This window comes from Capsicum annuum, chromosome 11 (genome assembly GCF_002878395.1).
Source record: "Capsicum annuum cultivar UCD-10X-F1 chromosome 11, UCD10Xv1.1, whole genome shotgun sequence".
Classification (NCBI taxonomy): Eukaryota; Viridiplantae; Streptophyta; class Magnoliopsida; order Solanales; family Solanaceae; genus Capsicum; species Capsicum annuum.
This window is the reverse complement of record NC_061121.1, coordinates 12,850,768-12,862,168: the sequence shown is the minus strand read 5'-3', so window position 1 is coordinate 12,862,168 and position 11,401 is coordinate 12,850,768.

Here is an 11,401-nt window from a genome sequence, read left to right as displayed (position 1 = left end):
GTGAAAGCCTTATATATTTCTGTTAAGATCATGGGTATGAGAGTGAACCTGCCCTTTTGATTAATGCCCTTGTCGTTTTGATCCTTATGAAATAGGGTCATCACCACAGATTGCAAACAGATATTAATACGTCTTTCTTCTAGTAAAAACACTAAAGTACCTAACAAAGCGAGGGTGAAGACTTCAAGACGCTTTCTCTCCCACTTCTCCTTAGGCACATGAAATTCATCCCAAATGCAATCAAAACCTTTCGAGGGCCCGAATCTAGCGAACAAAAAGTTTAAGGAAACCCACGAATCACTTAAACAACCCAAACGCATACCCTTACTTTTTAAACCACAAGACTGCAAAAATCTCACGCCAGTATGATTTCGTGCTCGGATCATATCCTTCTCGATATAGGGCAAATGCAACAAACCGGATATTTTTGCCAAAGTAGGAGTCATTTCACATTTCCCAAACCTGAACACCAAACTACTTGGATCCCAAAAGGTCAACAAAGCCTCTATTAAATCTGGACGAGGGGTAATATGCAGAAGTTCCATAAGATCACCTAATATTTTAATCAGTTTCTGCTGATCAACATAGTTAAACATTTTCCACCATTTGATTAACTTTTTGGGCACCTTGACAACTATCAGAACTCTAGACTTGGTGGACAAATCCATCCTGTAATAACACACAAGACATTATCTCAAAAATTCGACAGGAGTAGGAGATTCCCAACCTTTGGGATTTTTGACGTAAACATATGTCGATGGGACAGACCATATTCATGACTCCAATTTTCCGAACAGAAGTACTGAGCGAGATCAGTCTACTTGGCTAACAACACTAGATTACGGGGCGAGAGACCTAGGCTAATAATAAGACAAAGGCCAACACAAAGAATACTGAACCCACCGAGGGTTGCCTACGTATCCCAGCCCGAGGGAAGGGAATCAGGTATGCGTAGTTCATCCAGATTGGACAATTAACGATTAACTAATAAATTGACCCTAACTTAAGAGACACTACAAAAAACAAACGAAAAAAAACTTTTGGATTTTCAGCTAGACACTTTAACTAAGACTGACACCACCAATTATGAAGAAAATTTTTTTTTTGGTATTTTTGTTTTTGACAAATAAGTAGAAAAGACAAACAAAACTTTTTTTTCTTTTTTTTCTTTTTTTTTCTTTTTTTTTGAATTTACGATACTTTGAGAAGACAAATGTAAAACGTAAAAAAAATCTTTTTGATTTTTTGGATCGTGAAGAACAAAAGCCATAAAGAATTCTAAAATAAACTACGACATTCCTTTTGATTCATACTTTTTTAAAAAAAAAACAAAAAAAATCAGTCCGTCAAATGACCTCGTTACCCTTAAAGATGCAACAGTTAGCACGTAGAGATGCTTTAGAGGTGAGTCTCCTACAAAGGACCATGTGGGTTCCGCTAGGTCTCCGTATGATGCACATAAGCATGACCTAAAGGCTGACCTACGTTGTGGTTCAATAACAAGGCTGCTCGGGGGAACGTACCTACTCCATAACACCGACGGTTCCCCGCCCCCCTAGAATAAGGGTGACTCAACTAGAGGTTGTGTACAACACGTGTACTACGGACTTGTTGCAGAAAGAAGGCTGCGGGGGGTGGACACATGATGACAGATATAAAGCGGTAACACATAGGATAAATACTATAAACAAAGAGCACGAAAAACGCACAAAAGTGAAAACAATAACACAAACAAAATCACAAACAATGCTTATACACTCGTAATGCCAAACAAAGCTGATACGACTCCAAAAATAGCTCAAATTCTGAAAACTTGTCATTGTGTCCCCAGCAGAGTCGCCAGAGCTGTCACGCCTCTTTTTCGACTTCAAAAAAATGGTTATAATTTAATGATCGAAAGGGTTTCAATTATTAAAGTGACAAAAGATGAAAATTTGTTTCGAAAAAGGATTATTTTTAACAATCAAAATTCAGAGTCGCCACTTGAAATAAATCGGGTGTGCCAAGTCACCATTGGAAAATCCTTTTCAAAACTATTTGACTCTTTAAACTGGTTTGCGATCAGAGATTCCGGCTAAGGAATTCTGTTGACCGAGGGAAAGGTGTTAGGCACCCCTCGATCCTGTGGTTCAACCACGGTCGCTTGGTATAGTGTATCGACTATTTTTTGACACTAAGAAATGTATAAACAACACAAAAGCAGGCAAAATAATCAAACAATAAACAAAAACAAAACAATCTAAAATGTAAAGTCCAGTCCAATTATACAGTCCAAAAATAGAAAAATACGAAAATATAAATCCTATTCTAAACTAATCCTAGACTAAGCTCCAATGCTTTACCCGACGCCGCGGGCCTTCATCACGATTATTTTCCGCCAACATGATACATCGGCGCATTCCCCGGTGAATAAATACATAAAATCTCGAGGCATTCCCCGGTAAAATGAATACATTTTCTCAATTTTTGTGCGTTAAAATAGAAAGAACCATTCAACGAATATTCACACATTCATCAAATCACCATCTTCCATTTTTCTATAATTTGCCTACCCAAACTTAGTATTTGTCTACCAATTTAACAATCTAAACTATGATACTATCAGTTTCAACAATATCCAACAATGAATCAAAATTAATCAACGTTCACCTTATTTGATCTTTTAATTCCCACCCCAATTCTATACTCAAATTACCAATTTCAAATCTCAAATGATATCATATCATCACACCATATATAATCGAGGGAATCAGCAACAAATCAAACAAAGTAGCAATTCATCACCAATAAAGATCAACCAACACGATATTTAATCCAATGCACGGATATCATCAATAATGAAATAAAAAGAGGAAAAGAGTAGAATTGGACCTTAATTTGAAGCTTTTAAACTCAATGTTATTCGAATTAAAAGAGTCCATATCCGAAAACCTCCAACCGAACCTCAGCCACGACCAAACCCAAACTCGGTAGCACCAAAATTGAAACTCCAAACTTTTGACAATCTGATCTTTGTTGATAATAAGAAAATCCAAGACCAATACCCTCGAACAAGGAACCCCGACTATGTCTAACCAAAATCAGTATAGAGAGACGAAGGCCCGAATAGCGAAACAACAATCCGAAACTGATCGAAAGGCACGATCAACTAATCCCTGAAATAAGAACCAACGAGAATCCCCAAATCCTGAATCTAGCAACAAAAAACAAAATCGGACGAACCCCAAAGATTCAACACAAGACAAAACCAACCAGAACAGTGGAGCCGGAGCTACGGAGAGCTCAGACGGCGTTGGAAAACGATGAAAGAAAGGAGGATTCTAGTGAAATCTCAGTGTTTTCTGGACAAGTTTACTTTGAAATCCATCTGAAACTAAGAGAATTGAAGATCCTGAGCTTGAATCATTCAATACGATGACCTAGAAGCTCGTTTCGGTGAAGGTTTCGTCAGCAGCTTTTGACAGCGACCAAATTCTTCTCTGCCACTCTCTCTCTCTCAGCTATAACCTTTCTCTCTCGATTCTCTGTGTGTGCAAGTTGTTCGTTGTTGGGCGTGAAGAAGAAACCAAAAATGGAGTCCTTTTTTCAGTCTGTGATTTGCTGTGATATATGGAAAAAGAAAGATATTCTGTGCATGCTCCTGTGAGGTCCGAGGAATTGTGGTAAAAAAAAATCTCTCAAATATTTCAACTGGTGTGTGTGATGTATATGTATGTTGTTCTTCTTTGGGGAATCAGTGTTTGTGGTGAGGTGAGTGTGTGCTCATGGTGAATCTGTGGGTGTTGAGTCGAATTTCCAGTGAAGAAGAAAAGAAAATAAAAATGGAGTTCTCTGTGTAGTCTCTGAATCAGTGTTGTGTGTGTGTCCTGTCAAGAAGAAAAGAAAAAATTGGAATGTTGTGTGTTTTTCTCTGCCAATCCCGTGAGGTGTAGTGTATATATGCCGTGAGGTGAGGGTGGGGTAATGAGGTAGGGTAGGGTAGTGGTGAGGTGAGGGTAGGGTATGGTGTGATGTGGTTTATTTTGATTGGATGAGTTGTTAGGATAAGATGTAGGGGTTAGGATAGGATAGAATTTGTTAGGGAGTTTGTTATTTTTTGTATTTTGTGGGGAATAATAAAAATGGGTAAGACACATGGTAAGGTGAACTAAAAAACATGAATAAAATTAGACTTCGGGAGGGATAAAATTAGGTGTCTACACAAATGACATCACCAAGAACTCAAAGTGCCCATACTGAGTACGAAATGCCGTCTTAGAGATATCCATCTCCCTAATCTTAAGCTGATGATATTTAGACCAAAGATCTATCTTAGAAAAGAACTTGGCACCCTATAACTGATCAAATAGATGATCAAATAGATCATCTATCCTCGGAAGAGGATACTTTTTCTTAACCATTACCTTATTTAAATACCTATAGTTAATGCACATCTAAAGGGAACCATCCTTCTTGTGCCCAAACAACACCGATGGCACCCCACGGAGAAATACTAGGCCGAATAAACCCCTTTTCCAGAAGATCCTTAAGTTGCTCCTTGAGTTCCTTCAACTCAGCCGGAGCCATTCTATACAGAGGAATAGATATTGGACGAGTGTCCGAAAGCAAATCAATACCAAATTCTATTCCCTATCCGAAGGAACACCAGGAATATCATCTGGAAAGACTTCTGGAAACTTATTAACCACAGGGACCGAAGACAAAGAAGGACTTTTCAAGTTAGAATCTTTAATCCGGACCAAGTGATAAAGACAACCCTTGGAGATTAACCTCCGAGCTCTAAGATAAGAAATAAACCTCACCCTAGGAGCTAAGGAACAACCTTCCCATTCTATAATCGGTTCACCAAGGAACTTAAAGATAAACTTATGAGTCCGACAATCCAAAGACATGTAGCAAGAATGCAACTAATCCATACACAGAATTATATCAAAATCTATCATATCTAACTCAAACAAATCCACCAAGGTCTGCTTGCCACCAACAGATACCACAACCCCCTATAAACTCTCTTAGCAATAATCGAGTCACCTACTGGGTAGAAACACAAAAAAGATTCGAAATAACTTCCAGATCAAAACCAAAAGACACAGTCATATATGTAGTCATATAAGAAAGAGTAGACCCCGGATCAAGCAAAGAATATACATCATAAGAGAAAAGCTGTAATGTACCAGTAACGACATCAAGTAATGCCTCGGATTCCTATCGGGGTGCCAAAACATACAACCTGTCCTAACCAACACTAGAACCAAGAGCAGTAATAGAAGCAGATGCCACACCCCAAGGTGCAGGAATAAAAGATGAAGCCACAGAAATCTTATTCGCCCCAGTAGCAACCTTATTGACCAAACAATCCCTGAGCTGATGGCCTACCTGGCCACACTTGAAGAATTTTTCCCTTCCTTCCTTGCAATAACCTCGATGAGAATGACCACAGAATCAACAGGGAGGACACAAAGAAACTAACTGACCTCCGCTCGTCTGAAATTGGGCAAAAGCTGCAATCTGCCTTATTAATAGAATTCCCTCATCTGTTTTAAATGGTCTATCTCCTTATGAGAAACTACATAATAAGAAAACTTCACTTATGCATTTAAAAGTACTTAGTTGTCTTTGCTATTAAAATTAGTTTAGAAAACTGATAAGTTAATGCATAGAAGTAGAATGGCTATTCATATAGGCTATTCAGAAACTCAAAAGGGGTATTTTCTATATGACATCACTAACAAACTATTCTTTGTCAATAGGGATGTCACATTCAAAGAAGACATATTCCCTTTTAAATGTGCAGATATGCAGTCAACCTCACACCAGATATTTACTTCACCTGATCATCTGTTCATACACTCCGAAATGGATTCACTTGTGATTCCACCTCAAACAACTACCATAGAGTTGACTCAAGCATAAGGACAAGGAAGCTACAAGGCTGAGAGGAGCAACACGAAATGCAATAACATATGCCTGAACCTATTCAACAAATTGATCATGCTCCAAATTTGCATAATCCAGCCTCTACTAGTTCTGTCATATCCAGGAAATCTATAAGAGCTTCACATCCACCAAGTTGGATGAAAGGCTTTGTATTCTTAAGTGTTCATGGGAACATTCCCTATGAACTATTTAATTATATTTCCTATGATGCTTTAACACCTAGATATCAAAGTTACCTAGTAAATTTTTTTAATAAAATTAAACCCTTTTCTTATGCAGAAGCTGTGAAGAACCCTAGGTGTATAGAGGCCATGATAAAGGAAAATACAACATTACAAGAAAACCAAACATGGAAGGTACCAGATCTACCATCAGATAAAAGACCAATTGGGTGCAAATGGATATACAAGATCAAATATAAGGCTACGAGAGAAGTGGAAAGGTTCAAGAAAATATTAGTTGCTAAATGATATAGTCAAAAGGAAGGTATAGACTATCAAAAAAACTTTAGCCCTGTAGTTAAGATGGTAACCCTCAGGACTGTGCTTGTTATTGCAGCATCTAAGAACTGGCATATTTACCAAATGGATATCTTTAATGCTTTCCTAAAAGATGATCTATATGATGAAATATATATGGAAGTTCCACAATGATTCAAGAAGCAGGGGGAAGGCAGGTATGCAGACTTCTTAAATCCTTCTATGGATTGAAAGAAGCACCTACATAATGGAATGCTAAGCTATGTGAAGCTTTAGTTAAGTGGAATTTCAAGCAAAGTCAGTATGAACAATCACTGTTTAGTAAAAGAAATGATTCAGAAATGATCATAGTATTAGTATATGTTGATGACATTTTAGTTACTGGTGATGATCTAAACCAGATCATTAAAACAAAGGCGGCCCTACATAAAGTGTTTAAGATGAAAAACCTAGGGGAGCTGAAGTATTTCCTAGGAATTGAATTTCAAGGTCAAAAGAAGGGATCATGATGCATTAGAGAAAATATGCACTTGAATTAATCTCTGAGATGGGTCTCAGTGTTGCTAAGCCTATCAACACACCTATGGACTCAACTGTCAAATTAACAACAGGATAATTTGATGCACAAAACAAGGACATAGCAGACTCAAGTGATGAACTACTACTAGAGGATCAGGGTAAATACCAAAGAATCATTGGTAAATTGCTATACCTAACTGTGACTAGACCTAACATATCTTATAGTGTCCAGGCTCTAAGTCAATTCCCACAATCACCAAAGAAATCATACATGAATGCTGTACTTAGAGTGATCAAATATGTCAAGAAGAATCCTGGATCAGGTATACTACTATCTAGTTCTAACATTAATACACTAACTACTTATTCCCTTTCTCAAGAAAATTAGTGATAGGATTTGCAATCAAACTTAGAGTATCTCTAGTATCCTAGAGGCCCAAAAAATCAATCCACTATATCAAAAAGCTTTGTTGAGGATGAATACAGAAGCTTTGCAACTACTGTGGCAAAATTAACATGGTTAAGTGGATTGGTTAAAGAATTAGATGTTCAAGTTCAACTACCAATTACAGTACTCAGTGATAGAGAAGCTGCTTTAGAAATGACTGTCAATTCAGTTCATCATGAGAGAACCAAGCACATAAAAATTGATTGTTACTTTATAAGGAAAAAAATCCTACAAGGCTTGATAAAGACTCAGTACATTCCTACAAAGAAATAACCTGCAGATGTGATGACCAAAGGACTTACTAGAGTTCAGCGTGAACACTTACTTTCCAAACTTGGCATGGTTAACATATTTACCACACCAAATTTGAGGTGGAGTGTTGAGTAATAAACTAATCCATAAGTTAGTTAAAGTAGTTATAGGCTCCACTAGTTAGGTAAGTTAGTTATAGATTGAGTTAGTTATCGATCACTAGAGTGTTAGCTCACTTAGTTGATTAGGAATCAGTTAGTACCACTATATATATACTGATCATGTGTACATTGAGGGATTAAGATTGAGAATAATAATCTACTCTACACTACATTCATTCTCTTCTCTTCTTCCCATCTTACTTCTTTGTTTCAGCTTCTAATCTTCCATTAATTCTTCTTCATCTTCTTCTTCTTCTTTGTTCTCTACTGTAACTGGTACTTGTATAACTCTCAAGATCACAACGATGATCATGTAACATTCAACAATATTTTCCATAGCATTGAACTCTAAACAATTATACGTAGATATATCATCCCATATCTATATCTATATTCTATATATATTATTAAAAAGAGAAGACAAAGCCTCTACATTAAGTCAAGTGGCAACCCAAAAATAAATCACTTGGTAGTTTAAGAGAAAATATAGTTAGGGTAGTTATTAGTTACTACTATTTTTAATTTGATTTTAACATTTTAAAAATAAATTCAAATTTTAACAGAATTTACAGTTTACAGTTTTTTTAAAATTCAAAATTTAATAATTATATAGGTTAGTTTTAGTCCTAATATACTGCCAACTTCCATCTATTTTTAAAATTTGAAACTTATACAACTTCTTAACCAGATTATCCTTTAATCTTTATATTAGATTAATTATACTTTTGATATAAAACAATTTTATGTAAAAAAAAACAGTTACAACTTCTATGGTTTTTTTTCCTCTTATGTTGATCACCTTCTATGCTATTTGTTTCCAAATCCAACAACATCTATGGCTATGTGAAATAACAAAAGTTCGAAGAACACTCTCTTCTACATCGAAATCATGCATATTGTAAACGTTTCGTGAAGGAATATATCATTAGAGTGTCATATTTAATTTCTCAAAGTTTCAACTGTCGTGTCGGACATGAAGACAAGAGGTATGTTGTCAAGATTTTGCTTAATGTATAAAAATGTTCAGATCGTACTATTTATGCGGTATTGTGTCTATTTTTTATTTTGTTAAATTCTCTATTGATTACATAATTTTCTATAATATCGTGACGTTGTCTAATTAGTAAATAGCCATAACCGAAGATGTAGACATGTCAAATTTATATTGAAATACCTTCACTAATGTTTCTACCATAAAACTTTGTATTTTTGGAATGTATAGATGTTTACTTTTCAAATGGCAAACATGATCTATTGTTACGGTATTGCTCAAGGACATAGGTAACTATTAGTTAGTATTGCCAGTTTAACAACTTGATACGACGTTAACTTATTAATCTTGAAATAGCAGTGATTATACGATCAATATATACCAATAGGCGTTTAATTACTTCATTAAGCCAAACAAGTCTTTCTGTATTAAAGCAATATTTACGTAATAGGTGCTACGATTTCCTCTCTTATGCTTCCAAATATTGCAGTATCGGATAGAAGCATCATAGCTACTATATTCTAAGATGACTCTTTTGGAAAATTTGGATAGTACTATTTTGATTATTATTATGTGTACAAATTTCAAATTAATCCGCATTTTATTTAAGTTGAATATCTGAATAAAAGATATGTTATTTTAAGATTTTATTCGAAATTTTTTAAAATTATGTGTTTAGGAGTAGACATGGCATCTTTTATACTTGGCAGTGATTATATTTTGCATAATTATGATTATGATTACATTAATTATTAATATTGGTGAAATAGAAATAATGAGAAAGAGGAGTGGGAGGAAAAAAATAGTTGTTTTTAGGATAATGGACGACACAAATTGAGAAAGGGAAAGTAATCGAACATTAAGCAGAAGAGTAAAAATTTATCTCACACCCGCTGTTTATACCAAGCCAATACATGTATCTCATGTATTTAAATTTAGAATTCATTTTACTTAACTATAAGTTATTAACATGTATTTTACTTCACTAATTAAGGTGTTGCTAGATTTTTTTATTGGATTGTGTCGGACTACTTAAACGGGTTGTTTCCTCAATGTAATACAGCACACTGAGAGTTGTTGAAACCTAAAGCTATTTTTCAAGATTCAGATGGTTACATGTTAGTTTGTTGTAAGTTTCGTACTTGAGTTCCTATCCTGTTTGGATTAGACTGTGTTATGATTAACGAATCAAATAATCCAACATGACGAGTATGTAGCATTCTATTTAAATCCACGGTCTATCAAAAACAACCTCTCTATTTCTATGAGGTAGGTTTAAGATCTGCATATACTTTATCCTCACTAGACTCCATTTATGAAATTACACTAGGTATGTTGTTATTGATAAGTATCATTCTAAAAGATCGAAACTTTGTATTAAGGAATCTGTGAAAAAATAAAAGGGAGTGGGTGCCTCCTTTATTAGTTGAAACTTCATTGGAACTTTAAGAACCAAACTAGAGACATGTAGTATCAATTGCAACATTGCTTCCAAGTGTCTATTGTGAGTTACTTTAACACTGCGTATAACGGGAGCTTTAGAACATCGGGCTGTTCTTTTACTAAGCAACAAAAATTTTTGATAGTTGTTTTCTTATTTGATTTTACAATGTGTGGTCTCTTTTTAATTTTGGTGTCAAATTCCATATTGCTTCATGGGAATTCTCTAAAAGGTTGCAATTTTTGGAGATATGAGAGTGTTGCTCTTAGGGTATATTTATAGGATTTTCTTTCTTGTTTTTGTCCTTCATTGTCAGTACTGACTGAATTAACTAAAAGGAATAGTAAAGAGTTCTTGAACCTTTTGCTCTCCTCTTTACTGATTTCACACATTTCTTGATTATTTTATGTCTCCTTTAATTGTTGCCACTTAATAAGCTATACATGGACAAGGTAATGTGGCACTACTCTTACATTTCGGGAGGCATTTTCTGATATTCCTACATATTGTTCTTTTTGGCATCCCCGTCTCTTGCATGAAAACATACACTAATTTTCTTAGAGAGAAACTCTAAAATTGAGTCTTGCATGCATTAGAAAATTAAAGTTGTAACTCTTCAACTTTATGTAGTTAACATTGTGTTTTTTGATGTCTATGTTTTGTTTAAAATAAAATTTTTGAGTCTGTTTACTGGATAATAGTTCGATTTCTAATTTAGTGTTTGCTTATCATAATGAATTTTTAGTGATCTTTTCATTCATCAACGTGTATATGATCATTTCTTTCTTCCCATGATATACTCTTTCGCTTAATATGTTTTAGTATAGCGTAATGGTAACTGGTAAAGAGATCTCATTTTGTTTATTGAATACTAATAAATTCTGTTTTATATCCTGTCTTAATCCTAGATTTTAAATTTCTCAGCTTTATATGAATTTAAGAAAACACCATCAATAGAATTACTTTAAACTCTACTTTGGTGTTATAAATTGTGCTAGAATTTTTCACAAGATTTCACCTAAATTTTTATTTATTTTCCTTTTGATATCTCAATTAACCAACCATCCAAAATATTATTTGTCTTTGTGTAACTTCTGGAAACATCTAGCGCTAACACTATTTGCTTTATTATTTTTTCCTTGGAAGAGTATGTTATCAAAGACTACAAATTCG